Genomic DNA, 10510 nt, shown 5'->3' with positions numbered 1-10510 from the left:
TAAAATATTAAATATTAAAATGATAAGAATACATTCCGTATTAAATATGACATAATTAATATTAAAATAATAAACATTAAATGTGACATAATTAATATTAAAATAATAAGCAAGTGAAAAATGTTATCCATATTGAATATAGATATAGAAATGTAGATAATTTGAATTAAAGATAACCATAAGATTGATTCACTACATTGTTTTGTCATACCTAGGCTTTAACATGTGTGTAAGTTAGTCTTTGGATTTGCGCTGAGGGTCAACTATTGAACCTGTCAGACAAATAATATATATTCTTTATTATAAACGTGCATCTCCGCGTGTTCTTTTTTTTATTCTTTTTAATTTGTTTTTGTTATTTATTTATTTTTTAACTAGTTTCCAAAATTTTAACCCACCCATATATTTTTTTCTTTTGTATTTAAAATATATTAATTTTCCTATATAGAAAATGTTTTTAATATTTTTGAAAGTAAGTGTGCCAACCACATAATACATGTCCCAAATAATATTAACAAATGATTTTATTAATTTAAACATGTATTAGAGCTGCATCGGATTCATTAACATGATACTAAAATTAAGATAAATTCAACCTACGAGATCTAAACTAAAAAAAATAATCAAAATACGATAAAAAATATACAAATATAATTTTATTAGAGTCGGATTTTTTAAGTTGAATTAATCATAAATTTATTATTTAAAGTAATATTATTATTAAAAGTTTATTTGAATTGAGTTCATCGTTTTATCTATTGTCAGATTATCATTTATTTCTATATTTGATGTTTTCTATATTAGAATAAATTGTAGAGTACATGTTTATTGTAACGTTAATGTTTGGACAATTCATAATATAAAAACATCCTTTTCACAATTAATTATATTAACATTTTAATTATATTTTTTTTTAGGTGACTAAAGAAAGAGAATTTATAAGGAATTATCAGGCTGCTTCTTCAATCTTTTTCTTCCTAACAATTCTTAAGATTATATAAGTCTAAAGTTATAATTGCATATAATAAAGGGTAGGGTTCTCTGTGTTTTGCCTTTGGTGTAGCTCTTCCTTCTTTTATTCGGGAAGAGTTTTGAAAACCATCCTCTGTTTATCACAAAAAGTTCTGTCAAAGCACCTCTCCAAAGACATAGAAGCTCATACATAGCTAAAGCTATGGATTGTGAAACCCAACACCAATTGAATGTTACTTTTCTTCCATATCCAACTCCTGGCCATATGAATCCCATGATAGACACAGCAAGGTTATTTGCCAGGCATGGTGTTAATGTCACCATTATAGCAACCCCTGCAAATGCTTTAACTTTCAAAAACGCCATAGACACTGACTTCACCCATGGCTACCATATCAGAACCCAACTGCTTCCGTTCCCTGCAGCCCAGGTGGGTCTCCCTGAAGGGCTTGAAAACATCAAAGATGGTGCTTCCCTACAACTGTTGAGTGGAATTGGTCGTGGAATATCAATGCTCAAAGGTCACATTGAGCTTCTGTTTCAAGATCTTCGTCCAGATTGCATAGTGAGTGATATGTTTTATCCTTGGACAGTGGAATCCGCAGCAGAACTGGGTATTCCAAGAATCTTCTTTTACAGCTCAAGCTACTTTTCCGACTGTGGAATTCATTCTATCCAGAGGCACAGGCCTCATGAGAGGTTAGTGTCTGATACCGACAAGTTTACAATTCCTGGTTTTCCTCATAGAATAGAGATGACCCCTCTACAGCTAGCAAACTGGGAAAGGGTTAGTGATAAAGTCACAGACAATTTTGGGAGAATGTTTGAATCAGAGAGAAGAAGCTATGGAGCACTCTATAATAGTTTTCATGAACTTGAAAGTGAGTATGAGCAACTTCATAAGAGTGTAGTGGGGATCAAATCTTGGAGTATTGGACCAGTTTCAGCCTGGGTTAACAAGGATGATGGACAAAAGATCAACAGGGAACACAAGGAGGAGCTTCCTGAAGAGCCAGAGTGGCTAACTTGGCTTAACACTGAGCAGAATGACTCTGTAATTTATGTGAATTTTGGAAGCCTGACTAGGCTCCATCATGCTCAACTTGTAGAACTGGCTCATGGGCTTGAAAATTGTGGTCATAGTTTCATCTGGGTCATCAGGAAAAAAGATGGAAACGAGAAAGATAACAGTTTCCTGCAAGAGTTTGAGGATAGGATGAAAGAAAGCAAGAAGGGTTTTATCATATGGAACTGGGCACCACAGCAACTGATATTGAATCACCCTGCCATAGGAGGCATTGTGTCTCACTGTGGTTGGAACTCCCTTCTTGAAAGCTTGAATGCTGGGTTGCCAGTCATCACATGGCCTATGTTTGCAGAACAATTTTACAATAGAGGTTGGTAGTTGATGTGCTGAAGGTTGGAGTTCCAGTGGGAGCTAAAGAAAACAAGTTTTGGGCATTCAGTGACGAGGATAATGTGGTGGGAAGGGAAGAGATTGCGAACGCTGTGGTAGAGTTGATGGAGAAAGAAGAGGGCAGAGAAATGAGAGAGAGAGCAAGAAAACTCAGTGATGCTTCCAAGAAGACTATAGAGAAGGGTGGGCACTCTTACAACAACTTGATTCAGTTGATACATGAACTCAAATCGTTGAAAATATCTAAAGCAGTTATAGAAGCAAGTTAGATAGTTAAAATGGAGCAGCAATGTAGTGGCTCTAGGTGTATCTGGTGATTTTCTCAAGCCTTTTAATAAGATGAATAAACCACTTACTAGGCTTTGTGAAACTTAGTATATTAGATAAACTTGGATTCGGTTAGGTTTGTTGTCGTGTTTTGTTGTGCCGCAAGTGCTTTTTTTTTTTTTTTTCCATTAATTGCCATTCGCATATTTTAATGATTTTAGCTAAGGAAAACGTAAACATTGTGATGTAGTGATAAGTAAGGAAAAAATCACTATTGTCTTTCTGATAGAAGATGAAGTCGAGTTGGGTTGGATTGAAAGTTGAGTCGAGTCTATCCGGATTAAAGGTCGAGTTTAGTTAATTGAAACACAAGGTCAGATCGAGTCGGTCTGAATCGGAGGTCGACCCGAATTGAAATTCGAGTCGACCCGGGTCAAAGGTCGAGCCGAGTTAGCTCGAGTCGAAAGTTAAATTGTTTCGACTTGAGTCGAGGATCAACTTGAGTCGGTCTAGGTCAAAGGTCGAGCCAAGTTGGTCAGGATTGATGGTCAAACCAAGTAAGCTTGGACTGATGGTCGAGTCAAGTTAACCCAGACCGAAGGTTTAACAAAGAAGTCTTGGCTAAAGGTCAAGCTGAGTCGTCCAATGTCGAAGGTCTACTTGAGTTGGCCTGACCGAAGGTCGAGCCGAAAAGCCTAGGTTGAAGGTCGAGTTGAATCGCCCAAGGCTGAAAATCAAGCAAGGTTGGCCAAGCCAAATATCGAGTCGGTCGGCCCGTGTCGAAGGTTGCGTCGAAGGTCGACCAGGGTCAGTTTGTGTCGAAGGTTGAGCGGATCAGTTCGAGTTGAAGGTCAAGTCACGTCGGCTCGAGCCAAGTCAATTCAGGTCGAAGGTTGAGTTGGACGAAGGTCGAGCCAAGTTGGTTCTGGCTGAAGGTCAAGCCGAGTTGTCCTGGACTAAAGGTTGAAATCAATCGACCTGAGTTAAAGGTCAGACGAGTCACCCAAGCCTAAAAGTCGGGCCTAGTTGACCTAGGTCGAATATGCTAGAGTCGACCTGTACCAAAAGTCAAGAAGAGTCGTCCCAGATTGAAGATTGAGCTAACTCAACACGGGTCAAGTATAATGTTGAGTTTGCCTTAAAATAGAAATTAATTTACTTTATCCAAACATTAAAATTGAAATCTAAGATGTTTCAGTTACTTCATCAAACAAACTATTTAAGAAAAAAAAAGATAATCTATATGGAATTCAAATACTATGTATTTATGTTTTTTGAAGTTGTTGATATCCCTAATTCAAACACAATGTTATTCTAAAGGAAAAGATATAAGCAATAATAGCTATAAATAATTCATTTTCTTGGATTTGTAACATTGTCATAAACCTAATAAGAACAAAAGTTTATCAGATATATTTTACCTTTCAATTGCCACCTTGACCCTTGTAAAGTCCTAGGAATCAAAATCATTTAACTACTTGCATTCACAACCAAAACTCTATGAAAAGTAGCCAAACTTTTTTTCTTTTTGTAACTTTAAATTCCATGGAAAGTTTGCAATTTGAAACAGGCCAAAGTGCCATAAAAAACAAGCGAACAACAACTTGTATGTTTTGCTTCCTTGAGTTGTATTAAGTTATAACACTTTTTCAGTTTTTCAGTTTTATCTCCTCTGGATATATACTTACCCTTGCATACATAAAAGTGTAGTGAAATAATAATATTTTTTTGCTTTATCAATTTTGTTTTTGGCTCTATAATTTCTCTCTTTCTTCTTTAGTAAGTTAGAAAGCGATAACCTCGATATGGTATCAAAGTTGGTTCAACCCGCCATGCTCCATTGCCCTCGACCTTCTCTCCTTAGCTTTCCTTATTTTCTTTCTTTGTTCTTCCTCCTTCATGGACGCATCACAAAACCCCTCCAACGCTTTCTATCTGCATCCAGGCGAAAAACTAGGAGCAGTTTTTGTTAAACCACAATCGATGAAGCACACCTTAATGTCCAAGAATAAGTACAAGTTCGTGAATGGAGGTATTCAAGAACCAACGCATGGTGATGATTTACATGAAAATTGGGAACGCTTCAACATTATGGTGGTATCTTGTATCACACTAATTGTTGGGTTATATATTTTCTCATATATGGTTATCGAGAGATTGTGGTTCTATATGGTTATATGACATTAGTCTTACACTTATAAGGTATTTGACACCAGTTTTATCTCAAAACCTTAAGGCAATGTAGTTATGAGTCTTTATTCTTATATAATGTTTAACTTTGTCTTTTCTATCCAATGTGAGACTTTGACTCACACTTAGACTATTCCCAACACTAATAACGGCCAAAAGTTAGTAAAATTTCATATGGAATTTTGACACTTCTGTTTTAACTTGTATTTTATCTGTTATTGATTTTTCCTAATCTAAGAAATATGAAATTCAATCATATATTTTCGAGTTTTTACCGAAAGGAAATCATTTTATCCTTATTTTTCGTATTCTTCATGTAAATTAAGGTAGGAGGAGGAAAGAACTTAAAAGAGTAAGAAAAAGTCAAGAAATAGAGGAAAATGAGAAGAAATTCTACCACTATTTGTCTAAGCTAGAATAGTCTCGCCTAAGCTAGAGCAGCTTTGAGGAAGCCCAATTCTTGCGCTATATAGTTTGGGCATCATTCTTGCTAAAGCAAGAATAATTTAGCTCAAGCAAGAAGACATTTCTTCATCATGAAGTACCTTCTTCCTTAGGCGAAAATCAACTAGCTTAGGCAAGAACTCGTGCAGTATTTATATACCATGAGATAAAAGGTGAAAAAAATAGGGCATCACTTTCTCGTTTCAAAGAGGCTAGGAAAACAACAAAAAGGTAGAAGAAACATACTCTCTTGAAAGTTTCTTCTTCAGCTCTTGGGATTTTAGTGGCTACAACGAGCGGCTCATCTTTTCTCTTGGGATTGAATATAATTGATTCAAATGTGGATGTAATCTGGTGATATTTATATATAGCTTTTATGTTTCTATTCAATATTGGTATTTTTGTTCTGTTCTTAATGATTGATTCTATCTGATCAATAGATTCTTGAATGTGATTTTAAACGTGACTGGTAAGCATTTTTGAAAATCTGATATGAATAAAAATACTTGATGTATTGTGATTCTAGGAATAGATTTTAGTATATCAATTCCTTATAACACTTAAACATAAAGTTAGATAGTATGTTGAATATGTGAGGAATCGATACTGAGGAGACTAATCATATGAATTTTATACGTGAGGAATCAGTATAAATTATTATTATGTGTTGCATCAATATTGGTATTTTCAGAAGTTGTATGTTTATATTCATCCAGATTACAAACGAGTAAGATAAATAAAAATTCAATCCCAACTTCTCTTATTGAACTTTCTTTAGCCTTTCTGTTATCACTGTATTACTTTCATGCAAACTTAGTATAATTTATAAAAATCAATGATGAATCAAATGAAAATCTTTATATATACATTGATTGAGATAAACTCTCTATTTTAATCAAATCGTTCCTTGTGGGATCGACACTCTTACTAAAAAAATTCATTATACTATAATTGACTATTGGTACGCTTACTAAAAGATCAAAACACACGCATCCTTACAAGCCAAACTGCTCAAAGCACTGTTTACATTGACAACGCAAGGGAACTATGAGAAGAATTGCGAGAAATATTTTCAAAGGGCAATCCTTTTCCAGTCTCAAATCTCCTCCAAGAAATTAATTCGATAAAACAGGGAGAAAGAATAGCCACAAAATACTACACAAACTCCAAGATTTTATGGGTAGAGATGGATTTCCACGTCTCATTCCAGCTTGTCTTTATGACGTGAGACGTAGTTGCAACATCATCAAGATTATTGCAAACTACAGAGATTCTGAGCGCATAATGTATACAACACAGTTAAAACTCAAATCTTTCTTATGGAGCCATTACCAAGTAACAAGTTTGTTTTTTCATTGGTTCTCCAAGAAGAAAGACAACTGAATGATAGTAATGGTGCAGAGAAAGTGATGGTGAACAACACCAGTCAAAATCATAAAAGTTACAAAAGTGGAAATACCACACAATGAAAGAGGTATGGAAGAGAAGAGGAAAAAACCATAGTAAACAATGTTTGTATTGTAAAAAGATGAACCATACTAAATAAGAATGTTATTCAAAGCATAAAGCAACAGGTTAAAATTGTGACAGTAAATTTTATAGCAATACCACTTACCAGTTAAATTTCAAGTTTGATTAATTTGATAACAAATAACATATATTTATTAATTTATTATGCAATCAGGCAATAATTATTATTAAAGATGAAACAAATTAGTTTTCTCGATAATGTTTTTTTATAAATAACCATGCATTTCCACGAATACATTTTTTATACTTTTAATTTGTTTTTTCATTATTTATTTATTTTTTAACTAGTGTCCAAAATTTTAACTCAGCCATATCTGTTTTTTTGTCTTTAAAAAAGTATTAGTTTTAATTATTGAAAAATTGATATTTTTTAAAGTAAGTGTCTCAACCACATAATACATGTCCCAAATAATATATTTTATTAATATAAACATGTATTAGAGCTGCATCGGATTCATTAATATGATATTAAAATTAAAATAGATTCAACCTAGGGTGTTTAGGGTGTTTAAATGCAAATTGATCAAAGTAAAAAAAAAAAAGAATAATTAAAACATAATAAACAAAAACTACAAATATAAACAAAATTAGTTATTTTTAAATCGCTAATTTGAATCCGGTTACATTATTTCTTTCTTTACAAATGGTTCTTTGTTAACTTTTTTAATTAAGTAAATGAATAGTTTTATATTGAAAACCCAAAGTATAGATAAATTACAAAATTAATCAAATTGCAAGCTCTTATTTTTATTTTTTAATTAAATTCTTATTATTTATATTTTAACTGTACTTTTCTTTATCATTGTTATCTAGCAGTTAAAAATATATAAATTTAATAGCATATAATGTTAAACCTATAAGAATAAATTAGTGCAAATAAAATAAAAACACACAATTAAAAGACATAGTGTTCGGCACACATGATTAATTGGAAACATTTATTAAATAAAAATGAATCGAATGCGCAACATGATTACTAGTCTGCATTTTATAAAATCCACACATGATATATATAAAAGTAAATGTAATTTATTAAGTTAGTCTTTTTATGTTGAATTAATCAAAAATTTATTTATTAAGATGATTAAAAGTTTAGTTTAATTATCCATTATCAGATTGTCATTTATTTCTACATTTGATGGTTTGCGAGGTTGATTTGGATATAAGGGTTTATCCTGCTTGAAATTAATTAGACCTATTATATCACTTAAGTTTTTCTCTACTTTTACGTATAGTGTCCTCAAGGTGAAAAAATGTGTTAAATATCTTATATAAACTAGAAATATAAGTTAGGAGAAACCTTAACTTCTAAATCAATTTTACATTTTTAGAATAAGGGATAAATTTTACTTTCTTAAAAGAGATATTAAAGTCGTTTAGAGTTTACTTTAATCGAATTTGTTGAATCTTGTACCATTTTATATATTTTTTTCTTATAAATTGAATTTATAGAATTTTTTGAAATTAAATTTATTTTATTTTGAGAAACAACATTATACTTTCACAACTGTTTATAAAAAATAATTATATTAATATCTTCATTATATTTTTTAAATTGAATTCTATCATATATTATTAAATATTAGAATAAATTGTCAAATAGATGTTTATTTTAACGTTAATATTTTGACAATTCATAATATAAAAACACCCTTTCACAGGAAGATTTTAATAATATTATTTTTAGGTGACTAAAGAAAGAGAATTTATAAGGACTTATCTATCTGGACCACGAATGCTTCTGTAATCTTTTTCTTGTTAACAATTTTTAAGCCTGTATAAGTCTATAAGCATTCTCAGTGTATCACAGAAAGTTCTCTCAAAGCAAAGTAGAAGCTCATAGATGGCGAAAGCTATGGATTGTGAAGCCCAACAGCAATTGAATGTCACTTTTCTTCCATACCCAACTCCTGGCCACATGAACCCCATGATAGACGCAGCAAGGTTATTTGCCAGGCATGGTGTTAATGTCACCATTATAGCAACCCCTGCAAATGCTTTAACTTTCCAAAACGCCATAGACACTGACTTCACCCATGGCTACCATATCAGAACCCAACTGCTTCCATTCCCTGCAGCCCAAGTGGGTCTTCCTGAAGGGGTTGAAAACATCAAAGATGGCACTTCCCTAGAACTGTTGGGTCAAATCAGTCGTGGAATATCAATGCTCAAAGGTCATATTGAGCTTCTGTTTCAAGATCTTCATCCAGATTGCATAGTGAGTGATATGTCTTATCCTTGGACTGTGGAATCCGCAGCAGAACTGGGTATTCCAAGAATCTTCTTTTACAGCTCAAGCTACCTATCCGACTGTGGAATTCATTCTATCCGGAGGCACAGGCCTCATGAGAGGTTAGTGTCTGATACCGACAAGTTTACAATTCCTGGTTTTCCTCATAGAATAGAGATGACCCGCCTACAGCTATCAAACTGGGAAAGGGTTCGTAAAGAAGTCTCGGACAATTTTGAGAGAATTTTTGAATCAGAGAGAAGAAGCTATGGAGCACTCTATAATAGTTTTCATGAACTTGAAAGTGAGTATGAGCAACTTCATAAGAGTATTGTGGGGATCAAATCTTGGAGTATTGGACCAGTTTCACCCTGGGTTAACAAGGACGATGGACAAAAGATCAACAGGGAACACAAGGAGGAGCTTCCAGAAGAGCCAGAGTGGCTAACTTGGCTTAACACTGAGCAGAATGACTCTGTAATTTATGTGAATTTTGGAAGCCTGACTAGGCTCCATCATGCTCAACTTGTAGAACTGGCTCATGGGCTTGAAAATTGTGGTCATAGTTTCATCTGGGTCATCAGGAAAAAGGATGGAAATGAGAATGATAACAGTTTTCTGCAAGAGTTTGAGGATAAGATGAAAGAAAGCAATAAGGGTTTTATCATATGGAACTGGGCACCACAGCTGCTGATATTGAATCACCCTGCCATAGGAGGCATTGTGTCTCACTGTGGTTGGAACTCCCTTCTTGAAAGCTTGAGTGCTGGATTGCCTGTCATCACATGGCCTATGTTTGCAGAGCAATTTTACAATGAGAGGTTGGTAGTTGATGTGTTGAAGATCGGAGTTCCAGTGGGAGCTAAAGAAAACAAGTTTTGGGCATTCGGTGGCGAGGATAAGGTGGTGGGAAGGGAGGAGATTACCAAGGCTGTGGTAGAGTTGATGGAGAAAGAAGAGGGCAGAGAAATGAGAAAGAGAGCAAGAAAACTCAGTGATGCTTCCAAGAAGACTACAGAGAAGGGTGGACACTCTTACAACAACTTGATTCAGTTGATAGATGAGATCAAATCATTGAAGATATCTAAAGCAGTTACAGAAGCAAGTTAGATAATTAAAATGGAGCAGCAATGTAGTGGCTCAAGGAGGTGTGTATCTGGTGATTTTCTGAAGCCTTTTTAACAAGATGAACGAACCACTTACAAGGCTTTTTGAAACTTATTATACTAGATGAACATGAATTCCGCTAGGTTTCTTGTCGTGTTTCGTTGTGCCGCAAATAAGTGTTGTTTCTTTCCATTAATAATTTTAGTTAAGGATAATGTAAACATTGTGACGCAAAGAAATATGGGCTGAAAAGCCCAGTCGCCCAAGGCCAAAGATCGAGTCAGGTCGGACCATGCTGAAGGTCGAGCCGTGTCGGCCCGAGTCTAATGTCAAGTTGAGTCAACCCAAGCCAA

At 34.0% G+C, this 10510-nt stretch overlaps 2 pseudogenes; both read left to right on the top strand.

The window, feature by feature from the left end:
• The first annotated feature begins 1012 nt into the window (after nt 1-1012).
• Nucleotides 1013-2872, top strand: LOC114183944 (soyasapogenol B glucuronide galactosyltransferase pseudogene; annotated as a pseudogene).
• A 5686-nt stretch (nt 2873-8558) lies between these two features.
• Nucleotides 8559-10313, top strand: LOC114183879 (soyasapogenol B glucuronide galactosyltransferase pseudogene; annotated as a pseudogene).
• The last annotated feature ends 197 nt before the right edge of the window (nt 10314-10510 follow it).

The sequence above is a fragment of the Vigna unguiculata genome, chromosome 5 (assembly GCF_037176805.1).
Source record: "Vigna unguiculata cultivar grain cowpea cultivar isolate G323 ecotype 2 chromosome 5, ASM3717680v1, whole genome shotgun sequence".
Lineage (NCBI taxonomy): Eukaryota > Viridiplantae > Streptophyta > Magnoliopsida > Fabales > Fabaceae > Vigna > Vigna unguiculata.
Note: the sequence above shows the minus strand (reverse complement) of the source record. Positions and strands in the feature narration are given on the sequence as shown.